The following is a 22,008-nucleotide window of genomic DNA, read 5'->3' as shown; positions in this document are numbered from 1 at the left end:
CCTCTACACTGAGGAGAATAGGAAACTGACTCACACTTTTAAATCAAAGGAGACAGCTGTAGAGCGAAGACAGAGATGCTAGTTTTATCCTGCTTTGAGATGTCTATCAGGCATCCGCAGGCATAAGGGAAATGTCAGTGCTCTTCAATAAAAGCAACTGCTCTTCCTTGTTAAAGTTCTCCATAACTGTCTTGCACTTAAGATGCTACCATCTAGTACCTAGTTGTGGCTTATATTTCTGACTAATTAGCTTAAGTAGATGTTATCATAATCTACTGCTTTGTTTTTTATCAATTTCTAGAGCAGCATTGAGAACTCAGAATATCTTTTACTCATTTATAGAAGAGATAGTATAAAAGACACAGGTGAAGAGCCCAATAGAAGAAATACACAGAGTGGCATGTAGAAGAGGGATGAATTGTAAAACACTCATGCACTATATGGGTGTACCGCCGTACAGACACAGCTACTGGATCTCCAATTCCATTGTCTTTGGGCTTCTGTTGAAGATTCATTGTGTAGGTATGATTAATTACATCATTGGTCATTGATTATTGACCTAACATTCAGCAGTTCCTGAAAGCTGGTAGGTACACTGAAAGTCCCTTAAATCACACTGTTGATTCTCTTACCAGCCAGCTTCAGCCTGGGGCATTCTGGGAGCATCCAGATCTCATATATCTCACAATCATGCAAAGGCACATCACTTGAAACATTCCAGTTGTTTAGGGGCTGACTGTCAGAGAAACAGACAAAGATGAAATAATATGAATATGTGAGATACATACACACTTCTTTTAAATAAGTTTTAATCTGAATATCTAAAGTGCTATAAAATACCTATGTAAAGTGGCTGATATAATGAAACAAATTAACACCCTGCAATTCAATTCTCTTTCGCCAATGCAGCTATATTTAGTAAATGTAGTAAAATCCTTACCCTATATTTCACACACACACACACACACACACACACACACGCACACACACTATATATATATATATATATATATATATATATAGTTTTCCAATTTTCAATCTTAACTGTGGTGTCCTTTATTTTATTTTTATGTGTATATATAAGACCTTTTACATAACCTAAGCATAAAAGAGACCATGTAATGTTTTTGCCAATACCAGGCTAATTTCATGTAATATAATGACTGCAAAATTTATTCTTGTAACAAAGAAATTTTGCTCCTATATTTTTGTGTAACTTTACAATAAAATATGTATATTATTTGCATGTATATTTTATTAAAGCACAATAATGCACAAGTCTTAATCCCATATTTTTATTTTCCTGATTCTGCTGTGCATATACAGAGCTGTAAATTCAATTCTCTGTCATTATTTTGCCATGTTGCATTTCTATGATTATGCTAATTTTAATTACTTTACAAGTTTAATTCATTCTCATTAACCAAACCAATGTCATATTACAACTTCATCTCTATATTTCTCATATTTCAACTTTATTTTGTCATCTAAAGGATCTCAGATAACCTATTAAAATAGACCCTTGTTTGAAGTCTTAGGTTTGAGATTTGAGAAGCCTAGTTTCTACTAAAACTATAGTTGTTTGCATAAACTAGAGTAGTTGTGGGGGTGTTTTTCAGGAATAAAAGTTAAGGATGCTTGTGTGAGTACATATTTTTTTTTTTAAGAAAGACAGATTCATTTCTTCTTTGTGGATGAAATGTTGTGGTTTTATTTTATTAAGAACATTCTGAGAATTTCACACATGATTATTATATTCTCATCTCTCCTTTTCCCCCTCCTATCTCTTCTTTACCTCCTCAACTCCCTCTCAAATTCATGATTTCTTCCTTAATTATTATTAATGTATATCAATATTACTAAAGATATAACCTGCTGAGTCTATTTAGTAGTGCTGATATGTATATGTGTTTAGGGTTGCTCACTGGGGATTGGGTAACCTATCCATGGGGTAGTTATCCCTGGGGAAGACTATGTCTTTCTCAGCAGTCATTCATTGACTGTTCTTAGTCTAGCATTGAGACCATGAAAATTTGCCATCCACATTGTGATGTCATCTGGTGTTGTCATTGTGCTGGTCTTATTTAGAGCATCATATTGTTGAGATTTCATAGGTGAGGCTCCCCAGATAGATGCAGAAGACACTGTTTCACAGAATACATTTTTGCCCTCTAGAGAAAGCTGCCTCTTCTTGTGCAATATTCATTGATCCTTAGGACTAAGGATTGTATATCATTTGGGTCTGGCCATCTTACTGTCATTGGTTCTCTGCATTTGGAACAGTTGTGGCTTTCTACAAAGGTCCCTGTCTGCTGCAAAATGAAGCTTATTAATGTGTGTGGCAAGAGCTACACTTATCTATATAGATAAGGATAAGTATTTTAAATGGAGTTAGAAATTATACTGAGTTAGGCAAGTTACAGTAATAGGTTCCTTCTACTGATCCTATGATCTTACCAGCCACAGAGAGTTAGCTAAATTTACAGTTCTAGGAATGAATTCCCTCCTTGAGTGGGTTTTAAGTCCAATTAGATAACTACTGGTTACCTCTAGGATAAAAGTAACACTATTGTACCCTTAAAATATTCTTTTGACTTGCCAGCAGGTTTCAGAGTGGTCACTCTAGCAAATATAGAGTCTGGTTCACAAACTGGAGATGCTATAGTCAACTTCCACAATTTCAATATGAGAAAACAAATGGAAACACCAATAGTTCTCTACAATTTCCTAACTTAAACCCCAAGAAAAAAGAGGTTGGAGTAAACTAGTGCACAAAAATCAATTCAGAGAAATAATCTCTTCCCTACACATGAGACATGTGTATAAGAAGTGCAGATTTCTCAAGATGTAGAAATTTTAATACAGCAAAGTAATAAGGTGTACAGTTCATCACACATTGTTACCTGCAAACTCCGTCCTTTCACACTTGCTGAGAGTAATGACATGGGTGAGCAGGTCTGAGAATCCACTGGCATTCAGGCATTCTTTTATGGTACAATGAAGACACAAATCACTGCTGCAGAAGCAGGCAAAGGAACAATGGAATCAATCCCCCCCCTCACTCTCTCTCTCTCTCTCGTGTGTGTGTGTGTGTGTGTGTGTGTGTGTGTGTGTGTGTGTGTGTGTGTGAAATTAAATGTCCATTTAAGAGTAAAAAGTATGACAATATGCAAATATTAGCAAAATTAAAATAATAGAATATTTTGAAGGAAATAGTGTAAGAAAGTAGTATACTTACCAAGCATTGCTTTTCCAGTCTACAAAACAAGGAAAGAGACAGAAACGTCTTTCTCACTTCATACAGCACCTTGACTCTGGCTTACAACTGAATTAAAACTGTTCTTCATCCTGGTATTGTGGCACAGGCTTTCCATCCAGCACTTAGGCAAAGGCAGTTGAATCTGTATGAGATCCAGGCCAGATTAGTCTATACAGTGAGATTGGCAGTTCCCAGCCACCCAGAACTACACAGAGAGACCCTGTGTCATAAATAAAACAAATAAAAATTGCAAGCAGGAGAGATGGCTCAGTGGTCATTAACCCTCACTGCTCATGCTGAAGACCTAGATTTAGTCCCGGCACACAAGGTACTTTACAACCTTCCTGTGATTAAGTTCAGTTCCAGGGCATCTGATGCCTCTTCTGACCTCCAACAGTTCCTGAATACTCATGGAACACATACATACAGTCACGTGAACATACATACACACAAAATAAAAGCAATAAATATTAAAATAAGATGCCTCTTCAATGCAAAATCTACCATCTAATAATATAGTTATTTATCTACCGTTACATCACCCCTCATAACTGTAATGACATGAGAATATTGAGCCTTTCCAGGATACCAATCAACTTTATGTCTGTATTTTTCTAACAGTTATTGTGTTTAATTACCTCTTCCTACTCAATCATGAGATTTGGGAATAGTTTTAGTTACTTTTTAATATTAATTTTAAACATATTTAATTCCTAACATTAATTTTAAATGCATTTTATTCTATATTCATTAACTTTACAAATAATGCCATATATATATATTGCTATATATATAATATATATATAGTTATATATATACTAAATTTTTGTATTTGTTCCAATTCTGACATTTACAAGTATATCTTGACAATTTTTATTCTATCGTTTTACCAAAGTATTTTTTGGTTGCTGCTATTATATAATTTACACTTTTTATCAAAACTTCAATGCAGTTGTAGATTTCATGCAAATATTTCTGCTTATTTACTTTTGTTTCTTTGTTTGACAGGGTCTTCTACAGCTTCAGCTCACCTAAAACTCATTGATCAGTGTAAGCTGGGCTCAAACTCCTAATAACCTTCCTTTGGTGGGTGATGTCACTCTGTATGCTATGAATGTATTGCTCTGATTGGTTGCTAAATAAAATGTTGATTGGTCAGTAGATAGGCAGGAAGTATAGATTAGATAAGCAGACGAGAATTCTGGGAAGAGGAAGGCTGAGTCAGGAGACGCCAGTGGGCTGTCCAGTATGCCGACCAGGGAGCAGCATGTAATGGCACACAGGTAAAGCCACGGAACACGTGGCAACATATAGATCAACAAAAATGGGCTGAGTTTAAGTGTAAGAGCTAGTCAGTAGTAAGCCTGAGTTAATGGCCAAGCAGTTTTAATTAATATAAGCCTCTTTGTTTTTACTTGGGTCTGAGAGGCTGTAGGACCGAGGGGCAACAGGAGCCAGCTGGACCAGGAAAACTTTAGCTACATTCCCTCTACTATCTAAGTGCTAAGATTATCTGCTAATAAACCACTAGTCTTGGCCTATCCATCTTTTAAAGTAAAGTCATTAAAATACCAGATTTTATTCACTCAATATTTTCTGAGTAACTTTTTAAATAATTATGAACAGACTCACCTTACATGTTACAGATTCAGGTCCACTAATAACATGTGCAGCATAAATTCATCTTATTTTGTTAGCAAAATATCTTAATTATAGGATTACATTCCCATTATTACTTAGCACATGTTAAGTAAAGCTTTATCAATGAAGCAGATTCAGGAAAATATCACTATGGTACTATTTAATGAAACATGTTTTGATCAGTTCTTATTATTAAGTTTGAAAATCAGTTATTTAAAAAATGAGATAACTTCAAACAATTCATCTCTTAGTTGCTAAAGATATACTCCCTATACCATAAATCACACTGCTATAAGGATGCATAGGAACCATCTCTTCCTCTAATTCCCTAATAGATCTGTGATCCTAAGCAATATTTACAATTCCAAGAAAGTTTCTCAATAGTGTTAATAATAAAACAAATCATGAAGCTATTGTTCTCATGTTACTTAGGTATTTATAAAAAGGAACTATCTGGTACTTCCTTACCCAAATAGTAGTACATGCTATTTTGGAATGTAATTAATTGCATACCCTGAAGCTTCGTCTTTCCTAGTAAAAAGCCTCATGTCATTGGGCATCCTTTTGTGAAATCCAGTCTACCTCTGACTTCCTGTATGACGATATAATGGGGTTTTCACACATATGCCTTAACCATCAAGTAATATACCTGTGGAATTCCTCTATAGAGCCAAGTTATTTATAAATCCATAACATGGAACACCAAATCTTTTTAGCTGGTTGAGCCTCAGCAGAACTTCTTCCTTTTGCCAAATAAATAATTTCACTTTTTCTTTAATAGTGTTTTGTTTTGGCTTTTGTTTTGGTGACCCAATGAGTTTAGCTACTTGTGAGTACATCAACATGGTCAAGCATTATTTACTGAAGCACAGGGAATTGGCTAGTGGCTGGCTATACCACTAAAGAAAATGTCTTTTCATCCCTAGCAACCTTTAATTGCCCATAGATGTCATATTTACATTTATTTTCTTTTACTATAAATTAATGGCTTGAACTTTATCCTGCTGGCACATGGGTGTCATTAATAGTAGAAGAAAGAGAAATTGACAATGATAAAATTATTTTTAAGATTAATTAAAAAGGATCTGGTAATACTCATAGAAAAATGACTATAGTAGTCCAGACATGATATCTAGCCATTAATTTTTTGGTCTTTATTTTTTTAAGAAAAAAATTGTATTAATTTTGCATGCTAATCATAGATCCTTCTCTTCCCTCTCCCATCCCTTCCAGACTTCTTTTCACCAGCCCACCCCTATCCCCTCCTGCAAGAAAGTAAGGCCTCCCATGGGGCGTCAGCAGAGCCTGGTACATTCAATAGAAGCAGGTCCAAGTCCCTCTCCTTTCCTCAAGGCTGTGCAAGGTGTCCCACCATAGGTAGTGGGTTCCAAAAAGCCAGTTCATGCACCAGGAATGAGTTTGGATCTTACTGCCTGTGGGCCCCTTAATCAGATCAAACTATACAACTTATAAGTGAGTACATACCATGTTAGTCCTTCTGAGCCTGAGTTACCTAACTCAGGATGATATTTTCTAGTTCCATCCATTTGCCTGAAAATTTCATGATGTCATTGCTTTTACTGTTGAGTAGTCCTCCATTGTGTATATGTACCACATTTTCTTAATCCATTCTTCAGTTGAGGGGCATCTAGGTTGTTTCCAGGTTCTGGCTATTACAAATAATGCTACTATGAACACAGTTGAGCAAGTGTCCTTGTGGTATGATTGAGCATTCCTTGGATATATGCCCAAGAGTGGTATAGCTGGGTCTTGAGGAAGATTGATTCCCAATTTTCTGAGAAACTGCCATACTGGTTTCCAAAGTGGCTGTACAAGTTTGCATTCACACCAACAGTGGAGGAGTATTCCCCTTGCTCCATATATTCTCCAACATAAGCTGTCTGCAGTGATTTGATCACAGCCATTCTGACAGATGTAAGATGGTATCTCAGAGTTGTTTTGATTTGCATCTCCCTGATGACTAAGGATGTTGAACAATTGCTTAAATGCCTTTCAGCAATTTGAGATTCTTCTGTTAAGAATTCTCTGATTAGCTCTATAGCACATTTTTTAATTGGATTGTTCAATTTTTTGATGTCTAGTTTCTTGAATTCTTTATGTATTTTGGAGATCAGCCCTCTGTCAGATGTGGGGATGGCAAAGTACTTTTCCCATTCTGTAGACTGTGTTTTTGTCTTATTTACTATGTCCTTTGCTTTACAAATGCTTCTTAGTTTCAGGAGGTCCCATTTATTAATTGTTGCTCTGAGTGTCTGTGCTACTGATGTTATATTTAGGAAGTGGTTTCTTGTGCCAATGCGTTCAAGAGTACTTCCTACTTTCTCTTCTACCAAGTTCAGTGTAATTGGATTTATGTTGAGGTCTTTGATCCACTTGGACTTGAGTTTTGTACATGGTGATAGATATGGATCCATTTGCAATCTTCTACAGGTTGACATCCAGTTATGCCAGTACCATTTGCTTAAGATACTTTCTTTTTTCCATTGTATAGTTTTGGTTTCTTTGTCAAAAATTAGGTATTCATAGGTGTGTAGATTAATGTCCAGGTCTTCAATTCGATTTCATTGGTCAACATTTTGGTTTTTATGCCAATATCAAGCTGTTTTCAATACTACAGCTTTATAGTAGCTTGAGGTCAGGGATGGTGATGCCTGCAGAGGCTGCTTTATTGTACAGTATTGTTTTAGCTATCCTGGGGTTTTTTTTCCATATGAAATTGAGCATTGTTCTTTCCAGGTTTCTGAAGAATTGTGTTGGGATTTTGATGGGGATTGCATTGAATCTGTAGATTGCTTTTGGTAAGATTGTCATTTTTACTATGTTAATACTACCTATCCATGAGCATGGGAGGTCTTTCCTGTTTTCTGATATCTTCTTCAATTTATTTCTTCAGAGACTTAAAGTTCTCTGCATAATCGAGACAGTTGTGTAGCTTGATCTACTTAAGGGGACCCCTGGCAGTAGGATCAGGATCCATCCCTGGGCCATGAGCATCTTTTTGGAGCCCACTACCTATGGGGGGGACAACTTGCACAGCCTTGATGCAGGGGGAGTGGCTTGGACTTGTATCTACTTAATGTACCAGGCTCTGCTGACCCCCCATGGGGCCATACCTTGTTTGAGGAGGGAATGGGGGGTGAGTTGGAGGTGGTAGACTGGAGAGGGGCAGGAGGAGGGAAAAGAGGGGAATCTGTGGTTGGTAAGTAAAATGAATAAAAAATTTCTTAATTAAAAAATTTATATAAAAAAGAAAAAAGACAATAAATGCCAAAGACAAAGAGGATGTGGGAAATGGAAACCTCTCATGCATTTCTGGTGATTGTGCAAACCACTGTAGAAATCAGTGTGGTGGTTCCTCAGCAAACCAGAAGAAGATCTACCATATGATACAACTCTATCACTTCTGAGCACACAACCACAAAACTCTATTTCCTATTACAGATGTCTGTGTTCATAGTTATGCTATTCACAATAACTAGGACATAAATTCTAACTAGATGATCATCACTTAATGAATATCTATAATGAAAATATGGTACCTACATACAGGAAATATTATTGAGCTCTAAATTGTCTACTCTGAAATATGGAGCTTGCCCAGAGTTGATCTTAGTATCGTACATAGTAGTTCATTTTAGTATTATGCAGACTTCTCAGAACTGCTTTTAGATCTTACGATGCCATTTGCTTGTCAATACTATTTTTCCATCTTTTTTAAAAAATAATCAGTTATTTCAAGAACATCATATGTCCTAGACTGCATCAAGAACTAGTGTGTGTGTGTGTGTGTGTGTGTGTGTGTGTGTGTGTGTATGTATGTGTGTGTGTGTGTGTGTGTGTGTGTGTAACATGACTGAAGACATTACGTTGACATAATTACATCCTACTGAAATATATAATGTTTGAAAGAGTTATATATTTTATATATTTTTATATTTTAGATTTTAGATTTGTAATGAGACCTCCTGTACCCTGCCCATCAATGCCTAAGCAGGTGGGAGAGCTACCTTTGCATTTATAAAAGCAGGAGGGCTGTCTCTGACCTCCACCAGCTGCAACACTCCGGAGAGCAAGCCCTGTGGCCCTGTACCTCGCCAGGGCAGCACAATAGAGCCAACACTATTAGCACAGGTGTGAGTGAGTCAGCCTGAAATTGTGACCATGGGAGAACTGTCCACATTTCCCATCTGGTGAACCAACCCTACAGCTGCCCAGGCCCAGACTAAAGGTTATGACTTGGCCTGTGCCAAAATCCACCCTATCATTGGTCTGTTGGAGCACATGAAGGGACCTGATCTGCAGGTCTGCAGGATCTTTACAATACAGAGCATTAGCAGGATGTCCAGGCAGAGTCCTAGTGGAAGCCAAGCATCAAATGTGTAATGGAGACCAGGGGGCCTCAAGCTAGACCAATGACTCTGCAAGGGACACTTGCAAGTAGAGATATATGGACAAAGGGGTATACAGTGTGATTTGTTGGGTCACACTGCAGCTTCCCATGACAACATTTTAAAAATCCTTCTCTTTTTTTTTCATATTTTCTTCCCTTTTTTCTCTTGTTTTTTATTGGGAGGGGTACAAGGGCAGAGGGTGGAAGCAAAGGGATAAGGAATGAATGGGATCAATGTATATGATGTGAAAGAAACATAGAATAAATTTAAAAATAAAAATAAAAAAAGAAGTTGTAATGGGGTTATTGGGCTCAGCTCAATAGGCAGTATTACACCACAGTAGGAGTGTCACTAACACTATCTGGGGAAGGGACAAAGGTGAGAATAGGAATATTAGGAATTAAGCATCTATCCATACGTGAAATTTCATTTTCTAAAGTTTTGGTTCTGTCTTTCATGGGAAAGCTTGTACAAAAAGGGGGTGTAATAACTGGCATAGCACATGCTTTCAATAAATGAATTCATTTAGAAAAATAAAGCCTGCTCAAACCTGAACCTTTCGTTTGCTTTATATTTCTAATATTCTCTTGTACCCATTGTTAGCTTGCAATATTCTTCAGTTTTACTTTGTCTCTTCCTTCTTAATTGATAACTAACTTTTCTAATTATTTTCTTGAGGGAAAGTTACAATATCCATAGAGATTTGAAGCAGCATGTGTGGGAAAACATCTGAAAAAAATTAAAGTTTCTGGACAGATGTTATAAGAGTCTTGTAGAAAAAGCTATCAGCATTACAATCCCAATTCTAATTTACTTTACATCAGGCATTTAAATTTATTATCTTTAGACCATATGCTCCAAACGAAGTAGGGTTCTATATTCATGAATCAGTTGACAATGAACAGTTAAGTTCTGCTAATTCAGAAAGGTGAAGTTGAGTGAGCTTATTTAAATGGCAGAATATTTGTAACTACAAATTCTGCATACCATCAGAAGACTTCCAAAAAAGACCTGCCATATGTTTAAAAACCGTGATGAAAATGGTTTAAGAAAAACTGCAACTTTTCCACAGCTATAATTGGGAATATCTTAGCATTTCCATTAAAATTCTATTTTGAGAGCTATAAACTTGGACATGGAATTCATTGTAGGCTTAAATGTAGCATCTAAATTCAAAAGGAACATTAAGATACATAATATGATAAAATAATTAAATGATTTCTCACATTTCATGAATGGCTAATATCCTAGCAGTGCTGTTGTATTTGAATTAGTTTTTTAATGAGACAAATGGACTACTCCTTATGACTTACTTAGCTATTATAATCATGAGATATCACACATACCAGTCACAACATCCATGAATATTCATGATGTTAGGTAGAAAGAACAAAAGTAAATGTATGTAGAAAAAGTAGGACCAGGAAAGTAGCATTCTTTGGCCTTCCAAAGATCTTGGTTCAAATCCAAGAACACATTACAGATTCTCCGGAAAATAGCACATACATGGAGACAGCATGAATTGGCAGTGAACATCTAGAGACTGGGTTCCAAAATGTTTAGATAGAACCTACTTAAATAAACAAGACACTTCAAGTTGGAAGGATAGTGAAAGCTGTGTAAAATTATGCTTTCCATTTTAAGACATAGTCCCTTTCTACGTTCATCCCAAGTAAAATTAGTATAAATGATCGGCTCAGAAAGGTTTTGGAAGGACAATTCCATTCCTGTCTACAATACAGCTTCAATAATGCTATTTCATGAGCAATTTTGCTCATTCTGAAGCTTAATATGAATTAAAGACGTAATATAGAAGAGCAAAGGGCTTCTGAATTCTATCCAAAGTGTGTGAGAATCTGAGGATGACATATTTGAATACCAGTTCCCATTACTTTCAGCTTGTAAGGAAACATAAATCCCAATGTTTTGTTGCTGTTGTTATTGTCTTTTTTCATTTTATAGTTATTCACTTTTTGTGTGTTCATATTCACATGAGTGGACATATCCATGTAAACATATGTGTAGAGACCACATGTCAGTGTTGAGTGTCTTCATTTATCTCTATTCATCTTACTTTTGCCCCTGGTTCTCTTACTGAATCTGTAGCTCACTAACCATCTAGATGGGAAAGTTAAATAGATGCACCTGCTCTGCCTTCTCAGAGCTCTTGTTCCAGATGTTCACCACGTTCCTCTATTTCGAAAGTCCTTGGATCTAAAATCAGATCCTCACACCTATGTATCAAGCATCTTGTCAGCTGAGACAGCTTTCCCACAACAATCCCATTGGCTTAAGAATTGGTATTAGTTAGGTAAATACAAAGTAGCAATCGTGCATTTATCACATAGTATGTTCAAGAAAACCTAATTCCAAACATTGTATATAATGCAATAACCAAATGAACTTGAACAAAACCATGCTAACATCTTCATTTGTCCATGATCTAGAAGGCTGATTTGACGTTCTTGAAATTCCCTGTGATAGTGAAGTAAGCCAAATCAGAATCATGGGGATGATAATCAGGCAAAACAAATCATACATTATAATTAAAGCCAATTTCCATGTTTCTTAACTCTTTATTATATGGCAACTGACTGGAATGTACTCAGAAGTATACAGCCATGACCTTCAGTCTTGAACTTGAAATTATTGGTTTTATTGACTCATCTAGTATTGTTGCCCAATATATTATTTGTACTAAGTGTTGATCATCCCTGATTAATTTGATCTTGTTTAATATTTGCTTTATTCTATTTCATTTTACAAAATAATCTTTCAGGTCTCATTTCAGGATAAGTACTACTCTAAATACTGTTTAGAAGGGAAGAAAAGAAGAAATATTATGTGCTTCTTGCTCTCAAACTCTTACTAGCTTCCTACTATGATGCTAGTGAGAGACATTTTTAATAGAATGGGATATGTTCAAAATAAGTAAAATAGATTTATGTGTTGAAGAAAATGTCTCGTAAGATGTGAGTTTGTGGGCTTCTAATAAGGAACTGAAGCTCAGCTTATAAACAAAGAGAGAGAGAAAGTATTCTAGCAGCCTAAAGAGAACATTATACAAGCTATTGAAATAATGCTATTTGGAAGGAGTCCAAAATCATAGTATTAACCTACCCAGAAATATATGCAAGGATATGAAGAAAGACTTCTCTGAAAACATGTAGGGGTTGATTTACAAGATTTTAAGCGTAGAACTTATGGAATTATTTGTACATTGACTGTATTGTTCTGCTAGTGATATTAAAGATAATAAGATCAGAGTCAACAAGATCTTTCAGGAATCTATTTAATAATCCCAATAAGGTGGACCAATGTATTTAATCATTGTTAATCTTGGGAAAGTTGATCTGACTTGTTTTATTTGTGTTATATAAGCCAATGGTAGTATGAATCATATTACCTGTCAAAGATTGCAACAGAATTTCCTTGAAGTAACGCACACAATAGCATAAATCATGCAGTCAGTAAAAAAAAAGCTGAATGTAGATATCCATATTTTTATTTTCATTCCACTGTGCACGAGTCACATGTGTAAATACAGAGAGGTAGATTGGAGCTGTCTGATGTTTGTGACTGTGATGTGATGTTTAGTGAAAAAGGTCGTAAGTGACAAGTTATCTCTGTGTCCTCTGGAGAAGCTCTTCTCATACTTTAATGTGAGTCAACATCACGTGAGTATTTTGTTAAAATGCACACTAAAAGCATAGAATTCTGGAGCTGGGCCTAGATTAAACGTGCTGAGAATGCTCCTGGATAATGTCAGTGCTACTGATCAGTCAACAACTATCTGAATTAGAGTACTGTAAAGAATATTTATAATTTTGTGCATATCCCTAGCAGGTGCAGAGGCTGACATTTAAAAATAAGTGCAGGAGATGACCAATTAATATGCAGAAATATTCCAGGGATGGATCTGGTTCCTCAGGGTCCTTTTTATACCAAAATGGTTGTGTTTGCTTGTTTGTTGTTATCCTGTCCTCCTTAATGCACACAGGGGTTTCTAGGATGTTAAGAAAGACATGTCAAATTATGATTGAAGACGTATTAAAAATGCTCATAGTTGCTGCACAGACTATTCTGCAAATTAAAAATTAGACGTACTTTACCTAGTATTATTATCTGGGTTAGAAACACTTTATAGCAGTAATAACGTATAGTTTTGAAGTGTAGTCAAACCAAGTCTGAGGCATTTTTTTTAAAACCAATCAATATATTCTTTTATTTGACTTTAAAATTTGCTTATGATTTTTATGTGAATTAATTTTAATGTTTTTACTTAATATGATTCCCAAAGCATATGAGAAGTTTAAGAAAGATAGATCAATTTATTGGCTAGCATGGAGCATCACTGATATTTTATTGAAAAGAATTAACCATGGTAATATTTTAGGAAAAGTAGGTAAAGCCTAAACATTATCTCTACCTACATTTCAAGATGTATATTATTGCCAAACATTGAAATAAGAATTTTATAAATATCATGAACATAGAAATAAATGCTGTATATGAGAGAGTGAATGATGAAGTCACCAGGTACTAACATGCCATCTAGTACAACATCCAGATTTTTAGAATGTTATCAGAAACAGCATAAAACTTTAAAATCTTTCTTTTGTAGTTTTTTGGCAATAAGATTCAAAAGTTATCATCTGTGATTCTATGTTTGGATTAAAGATGATATGACACAGGAAAAAAATTGTCTTTTTGATACATTCTTTTCTTTGCTTTGTACATCTGTGTTATGTGCAGTAAAACTAGTTTTCATGGCAACTGGAGAATCACTTGTGCTGTTTCACAATTAAAATCTTCTTTGTTTGAGAACTATGTTCCCTGTTTGAGTATGTGAAACAGACATTGAGAAGGCATATTAGAGATATTATACTAAAATTATTTTCCAAGTAGGTTATTTACTGTCAATTAAAAAGTATATTTGATAGTAGCAATGAAGAAATCCTTGACTAAATAAATGCAAACAGTTGAAAGTGTAACAGTTTAAATGAATTATTTGAGAGTAGAAGGGTCCTTCACTTCAACAATGAGTCTTTTTCTTGAAAATGTTGAAATTATAGTAACAAATATATCAAGGTACAATTAAATCTAAATAGAAGACATTCCAGAAAAACAAACATACAGCATAAAATTGCTGAATGTTTCAGCATTCTATGGTTCAGGACTTTTTACATGGTAATTTGAAATAAATTAAACATAAGGGAAACAATTATGGATTCATTTAGCCAAATTTCTCAGTCAGAGAACACATATGCCCATAGGGATTGCAATGGATCAAGAAATTCTTCTAACCGTTTTTTGTTTTTCTTTTTGAATGATGTTCATTCTCTCCTCCTTCTATTTGGATAACACAGGATGCACAGCCATCTGGGTATCAGATTCTTTTTTATTTCCTTTTTTACCAAAATAATTAAAATCTGTGTGTATTGTGGTCTCCTATGTGTATGCAGATGTGTAGAGAGGCTTGAAAAGAGTGTTGGCTACCCTAGTGCTGGAGAAACAGACATTTAGAAGTTGCTCAACATGGGTGAGACCCCAACTCCAGTCCTCTTCAAGTCATAAAGAACTCTAGCTACTGAACCATCTCGGCCATCCAAGTATTGGGCTCTAACTCTTTTCATTTTCAAACCAGAAATAAAGTGTAATTATCTTTCTGGGGGACAAATATGATTTTAAAACACCTAGGTATTGGTGGAAGTATTAAGGCAACTCCACGTAGTTAAAAGGGAGGTTTATACTCGGGAGGCAGAGCCAGGCGGATCTCTGTGAGTCCGAGGCCAGCCTGGGCTACCAAGTGAGTTCCAGGAGAGGCGCAAAGCTACACAGAGAAACCCTGTCTCAAAAAACCAAAAAAAAAAAAAAAAAAAAAAAAAAAAAAAAAAAAAAAAGGGAGGTTTATTTGTGGGTTTTACTTCCAACAAGTAAATGGGTAGGTTACAGGTTCCAGGAGAGGTGAAGTGCAGTCCAGTGGTGTTCTCTGGAGAACTCTGCTCGGTCTACCATCCAACACCCAGGATTACCAGGAACCAAAAGAGCCAGTACTTCCGGATCTCAGGTCTTAAGTGCTCCCATCTCGCCCCTGACTCAGGTGTAGGCCATAGGTAGGCATAACAGTTACTGGAAGCTTCACTGGGGGTAGTACTTCCAGATCAAAGCTGGAACAGGTACCCACTACACCTAGGTTATAGCACACGTTTATTGCCTTATTTTTTCCTTTTTAAATGGTTTTATGGAAAAGTAGCAATAACATAACAGCTAAAACTTCAGTGAATGACCTCACACAAAATGATTATTTCCAACTTTACTCATTTGTTTGCAAATTTTATTTGTTTTTACATTTGACTAATATTCTATTGTATACATTTGCCACATTTCATTATGTATTCATTACTTGATAGACATCTGTAGTTGAACTTTCTTTGGACCATCAGCTACCAAATAATGAATGACACAGAGACTTCTTATTAAGTATGAAAGCTTGTCCTTAGCTTAGGCTTGTTCCCAACTGTCTCTTATAATGAAAATTAACCTGTTTATATTAATCTAGGTGCTGCCATGTGTCTCGCTATCTCTCATTTATACCGTATGTCTGACTTCTGCTTTGTCTGGCTAGTGATTCTATCTGATTCTACCCCAAGTTCCTCTCTTTCTCTCTTTCCCCAGAAGTCCCACTTATCCTCTCCTGCCTAGTTATTGGCGGCTCAGCTCTTTTTTATACTAATCAAAAGATGTCTTAGGGAAGTGAGATAAAACAGCAACACATCTTCACACAGTATGATCAATTATCCTGCAACCAACATGTAGAATATTTCAATCCCCTGGCTATTTTGAAGAGCAGTAATGAACATGAATAAATAAATTTCTCTGTAGTAAGAGGTACAGTCCTTGGGTATATGTGTGAGAATGGTATAGCTAGGTCATGTGGCACATATACCTTTAGCCTTTTTAAGTTTTTTTATTTATTCTTATGTCTTTCATATCATGCACATTGACCCTACTCATCTCCCTCCTCCCCCAAAATAAAACAAAATAAATTTTAGGAGAAAAAAAAAAAGAAGGGAAAAATCTTGCCATGGAAGCTTTAGTGTGATACAGTGAGTCACACAGTAAACTCCTTTATCCATATATTTTTATATGCAGGCATCCATAGCAAAGAATCATTGGTCTAGTTCGAGGCCCCTGGTCTTTGCAACACCATCCATGCAGGACCCTCACTGGAACTCTTCCTGAACATAACGTTGTTGCCCTGTTTCATGGAGATCCTGCAGCACTGAGTCCACAGGACAGACACCCACCACCCTACTACCCCCTGCCCTATGCTCCAGAAGATCACAGATGGGGTGAATTTTGGGGTGGACCAACACATAACCCTAATTCTGGGCCAGGGTAGTTGGAGGGTTGGTCAGGATGACAGCTCTCCCTTATCTTCACCACCAGGGTGAGCTTTCCAGTATTGCCCTGGCTAGGTCACCTCTTGCAGCAATGAGTAAGTGGTGGTGCCAGTTCTCAGACTTTCATGTCCTCAAGGTCGATTCTCCCATACCTACACCTTCAGGGTCAGATCTACTGTGTTGCCCAGGTGAAGTATAGGGCCCACTCTCCTGAGTGCTACAGCTGTGGAGGGTCAGGGAAAGCCCTCCAGCTCTTATGAACTCAGCGCCAGCTTTTCCACCTGCCTCAGGTGTTGATGGGCAAGGGGTCATCTCTACTCTGCCCATGCCACCACATGACAGATATGTAATGGGAACAGCTCTCCCATGCTCTCAATATTAGGACTGGTTCGCTCACACCTCTGCCAACATGGTCAACTCTACTGTGCTGCTCAGGTGAGATGCAGGGCCCACTGAGTGCTACAGATGATAAGGGAGTGGGGAATCAACTCCATTACCCATTGTAAGTGGCTGAGTCAAGGGAGTAGGGCATCTTTGCCTTGCGCTCACCACCAAATGGCAGATGAGGAGGGTGTAGCCAGCTATCCCACTCTTACAGCCTCAAAGCTTCTTACCCATGCCTCTGCCAACAGTGTCAGCTCTACTGGGCTGCGTAGGTGAGGAGCAGGACTTGCTTTCCTGAGTGCTGCAGCTGGTAAGGGGGAGGGTCACCTCACTCATATGTCACAGGTGATAAGGGGTAAACAGTAAGGGAGGCATCTGTCCCCTATCCACACACAGATGAGTAGTGAGGGCAGCTCTCCAATGCTCACAAATTTGGAGATGGCTCACCTCCACCTCTACCAACAGGGTTGGCTCATTGTGCTGCCCAAGCAAGGTGCAGGGCCTGCTCTCCCAAGTGTTGCATGGTGGGGGTCAGTGCCAGCTCTTCCACTCTTATGACCTCAGGACCAGCTCTCCCAGCTGCTTCAGGCATTGATGGGGGAGGGGCATTCTCATTTTTCTACCTCCATACCAATGTTTGCTATCATTTTTTTTTTTTAATCTTAGGCATTATGATGAGGAAAAGACTTTGGCAAAACCACCCTTGATTGTCATAAACATACAAATGATATGTGTTGAATGAACTGTTCTCAGGATTTTATATTTAACATCTCAGTTAATTTAAAATAAATGGTTCATGAGTAATTACCATGATGGCTGGTGCTTCCCAATTAAAATGAACCAGAAAGGTACTAAATAAATTATAGTAAAATGTAGGTCACACTACATGTCTAAGTCACACAGCATTTTCCAGAGTGGTACCTGCCTTTGGAAGGTAAAAAAGGTAATCAGAGTAATCTAAAAATGCATTTAGTGGTAGGAGATAAATTCCAAGGGCCATAATGGAAAGAAAACTGGGTGTAGAGTAAGGCCTTATCCCCCCAGTCTTTAGTCACTCATTGGTGCTCAGCTGGACAACCAAAACACTAGAGGACTATTCTGTTATCTGAAATCAAAAAGATACTAAATCTTTTCTTTGGTATAAATTTTACCAGCAGAGCAAATGTAGATTCATTTGCTACGTTCTTTTGTAGATTCATTCCCTCAAATGTGGTGAGCAGCACATTCGTCTTTTTCCCTCAGCCTCCTCCCTTCTCAGCTGTAAAAGAAAGCTTTGTAGTTTACATTTTGTGTGACAAAATTTACTCTGATAATTTTAATCTAAGCATCCTTGACAATATTGTTTGTCCTTAATGCAGGGCAGTTACCTGAGCATTCTCTGCATGTACTTTTATCAAGAGTTATACGATTATTTTGAATCATTTTATGGATACACAAGAGTCTTAGCATGAGAATTTCCAGGATTCTAGTGTGGCTTAATTCTCTGATGTAGATTTTACATGTCGTGTGTCACACACCATCAGGGTTAAATAAAAGACAAGATATTTGCATTGTTTTCTGGATATATGTTAAAGGGAATCAAACTATCTAGGCTTGGTTACACTGATTAAGTTGTATTCTCCAATTAGAAAGAAAAAAAGATACAGAGAGAAAGGATACAGTACTTCACAGTTTATATTGGCCATAGAGCTCACCAAACTTCACAACTCCTAGGAGAATCTCTTGCAGAGCTGACATTCTTTGACTCTCCTTTGAGGATGGTGACTTTGGTGAAGGGATCTTTCTTGAATAGAAACTCCATTTTGAAATCATGTCTGTTTTCCAGTTTCCTCACATATGAAATAGTACTCTGCTCTCATTGTTTTCCAATTTCTGCTGTTTAACTTTTCCTCATTCTTAAAGGCCATTCTTGCAAAAAAATATATTAGCTAATATTCAATAACTTTCCTGTGAAAACGTAAGAGTAACATAACTCAAACAAGTCTACTTTGACTTGCACATCTATGGAATCCTCACATGAAACAGAAATTCCTGGACAAGGGGGTGGATTTTCACTGTTGTTTCTATTTTCCAATTCCCAGACTGTAGGACAGTTTTTCTATGGAAGTTTGCCTTTCTCAACCAATATCCTCTTTCTAGCTTAGTGTAATATCCAGCAATTACAGAATTACAAAATAAAGAAAACAACCACGTTGGGAGTTTGATCAAGGTTGAAAAAACCTTTAGATGAGTTTTCAGGCATCAGAGAAGAGGGACTCATTCAGAGCATATTTTAAAGCTTCTTTGCAGTTAGTATATTCAATTTCTTAGGCATTGAAAATGTGTTTAGGAAGAAGGTAACACAACACTAAAGCAGGGCTTTGCATGAAGGTTTGGGTAGATGGACTTTGGAGAGTTCATCTTTGTGGTGAAGCCGATTAGAAACTGATTGCAGTTATCCATGTGCAAACAAATGTTGGACAAACATAGCATTAGGAACAAAACGTGAATAATTGGATTTTGAGATACAGAAGTGACAATATATGATTTGCAGCCATAGATTTATGAACTGAGGACATGATAAGTAAAAGAATTCAGAAGATGATTCTGATACTTTACAAGGTGATTTTTAAGTTCTAGTAGTAGGAAGAAGTTAAATTAGTAATCAATTTTTGTATAATTATATAAAGCAGAAAGTAAATTGAGTAGAGATTCACCTGCATGTGTTATGTAAGCTGCAGTGAAGAACACTGCATCCCAGATAGTTTTTCCCTACAGATTTTCTGGAAACAATCATGCGATACTGAGAAGTAATTCAGAAACCAAGACAAATCTGGTAGCTATAATTATAGTTACATTCAACATTTTACTTTTAGTTATTGTATATTGTTTTATAATAATTTCATATTTCTTGAACTATGTTATCATAAAACAATTAAATGAAATAATAAAATAATAGATCTTACTAACATCTGAAATAATCAAAGGTCTATCCATGTATCTAATTTAAAATTAAAACACTTTATTTCACTGCTTAATTTTAAGACCATACAGTCAGTAGTATTTTTCCTAAGTGAAAGCACAAAGAATATGCACACATAAGCTCTTTTGAATAGAGAAGAGAGTAGCTCATTTTGCACATTTTTTTTTTATCAAGCACCATTGCATTGCATTACTGGAAACAGATGATGTCCAGCAGTAGACAGAATCTGTTGGTCATTTCTTGGAGCAAGTACCCTAGTTCTCTAACTTCGAAAAGCAATTGCCAAACATTGTTGGCATTTATACACATGTTTATACATGTGCGCACAGTTTATTCTGGAAGCATCAATATTTGGAGGAGTATGACTCTGAACATGCAGAACACCTATGTCACATCTTTATAAGGCATTCCAGTATATGTAAATTACAGTAAGCTTCCCAAGATATACCAGTCCCTTACCTCTTATAGAAATACTGAAATGATTCTAACAAGAAATTCATTTTGGGTGTAAAAATTTTAGGTACTATCTTGTTTAATACATATGACTTTTGGTAGATAGTTTAATGTAATGTAAGATCATGTTAGAATATAATCTAAAGAGAATTTTAGTGAAGTTAAATGAGTTATTATCAGCACACATTTTTTTCTTTAGAGTCATTAATACGTTTTTTTTGTTTAAAACTCCATTTAAATGTCATTAAATATTACTATTATTATATACACTTTCTATAATATGATCTCCTTGATTTCTTAGGACCACCATATTTTAACTATGAATGTTAGCTTTTAACTATGAAATAAGAAAACATGCATTCATATTCTTTTTTTTTTTTTTTTGGTTTTTTTTTTCGAGACAGGGTTTCTCTGTGTAGCTTTGCGCCTTTCCTGGAACTCACTTGGTAGCCCAGGCTGGCCTCGAACTCACAGAGATCCGCCTGGCTCTGCCTCCCGAGTGCTGGGATTAAAGGCGTGCGCCACCACTGCCCGGCTGCATTCATATTCTTAAAGCACCTAAAATTAAGTTACTTTACAAAATATAGATAGGTCATAAAGACAATTTGCTTTTAATAATTTATTATATTTTATCAACATATAATTATAAAATAAAAGACAAATATAGATATATACCATGCCATTATAACAAACAGTAAGCAATGCTTAAATATTTATTAATATAGTGAATGTCTTTCAGACAGTAAGATATAGTGCTACAAAAAATACAAGATTATGGTTCCAAGTTTTCCATTAGAGAATTTTCTTCATGGGTTACTCTGAATGTCAGAACACCCAAAGTTGATATGTCCTCATGACTTGTGATGAAATTGAGTTGTTCTAGCTCATTCATTCAGATTTTAAATTTAAAAAAGAAAGCATTTTAAGTATATCTAAGGCCTCTGTTTCCAAACAAAGAACAAAACAAAACAAAGTAAAACCTTTATCTTCCATCCCACAATCAACATGATCAAATCCAAGAGTTCTATAACATCATATTAAAAAATCTTTATCATCACACAATAGAATGAGAATATACAATACTTACTGGTAATTTTTCTTATTTATTTATGAAATCTTTTGTGATTTTTCAAGCATAAAAATAAATTGGATCAAACATTCCATTTGCTTTATTTTTATTCTTCTCTCATACAATACATCCTAATCTCAGACTTTCCTCCCTTCTTCCTCCCAGTAACCCCTCCCCTCTCCTCTTCCCCACATCCATTCCTCCTCTATTTCCCTTCAGAAAAGAGCAGGCCTCCCAGGGATATCAACCAAACTCAGAACAAACTACAATAAGACTAGGCACAAACCCTTATATCAAGGCTGCATGAGGAAACCCAGTAGGTGGAAAAGGGTCCTAAGAGTAGGCAAAAGAATCAGAGACACCCTCACCTCACTGTTAGGAGTCCCACAAAATCCATAAGTTAAACAACTACAACATGTATG

This window comes from Peromyscus eremicus, chromosome 12, assembly GCF_949786415.1.
Source record: "Peromyscus eremicus chromosome 12, PerEre_H2_v1, whole genome shotgun sequence".
Classification (NCBI taxonomy): Eukaryota; Metazoa; Chordata; class Mammalia; order Rodentia; family Cricetidae; genus Peromyscus; species Peromyscus eremicus.
This window is presented reverse-complemented; position numbering follows the sequence as displayed.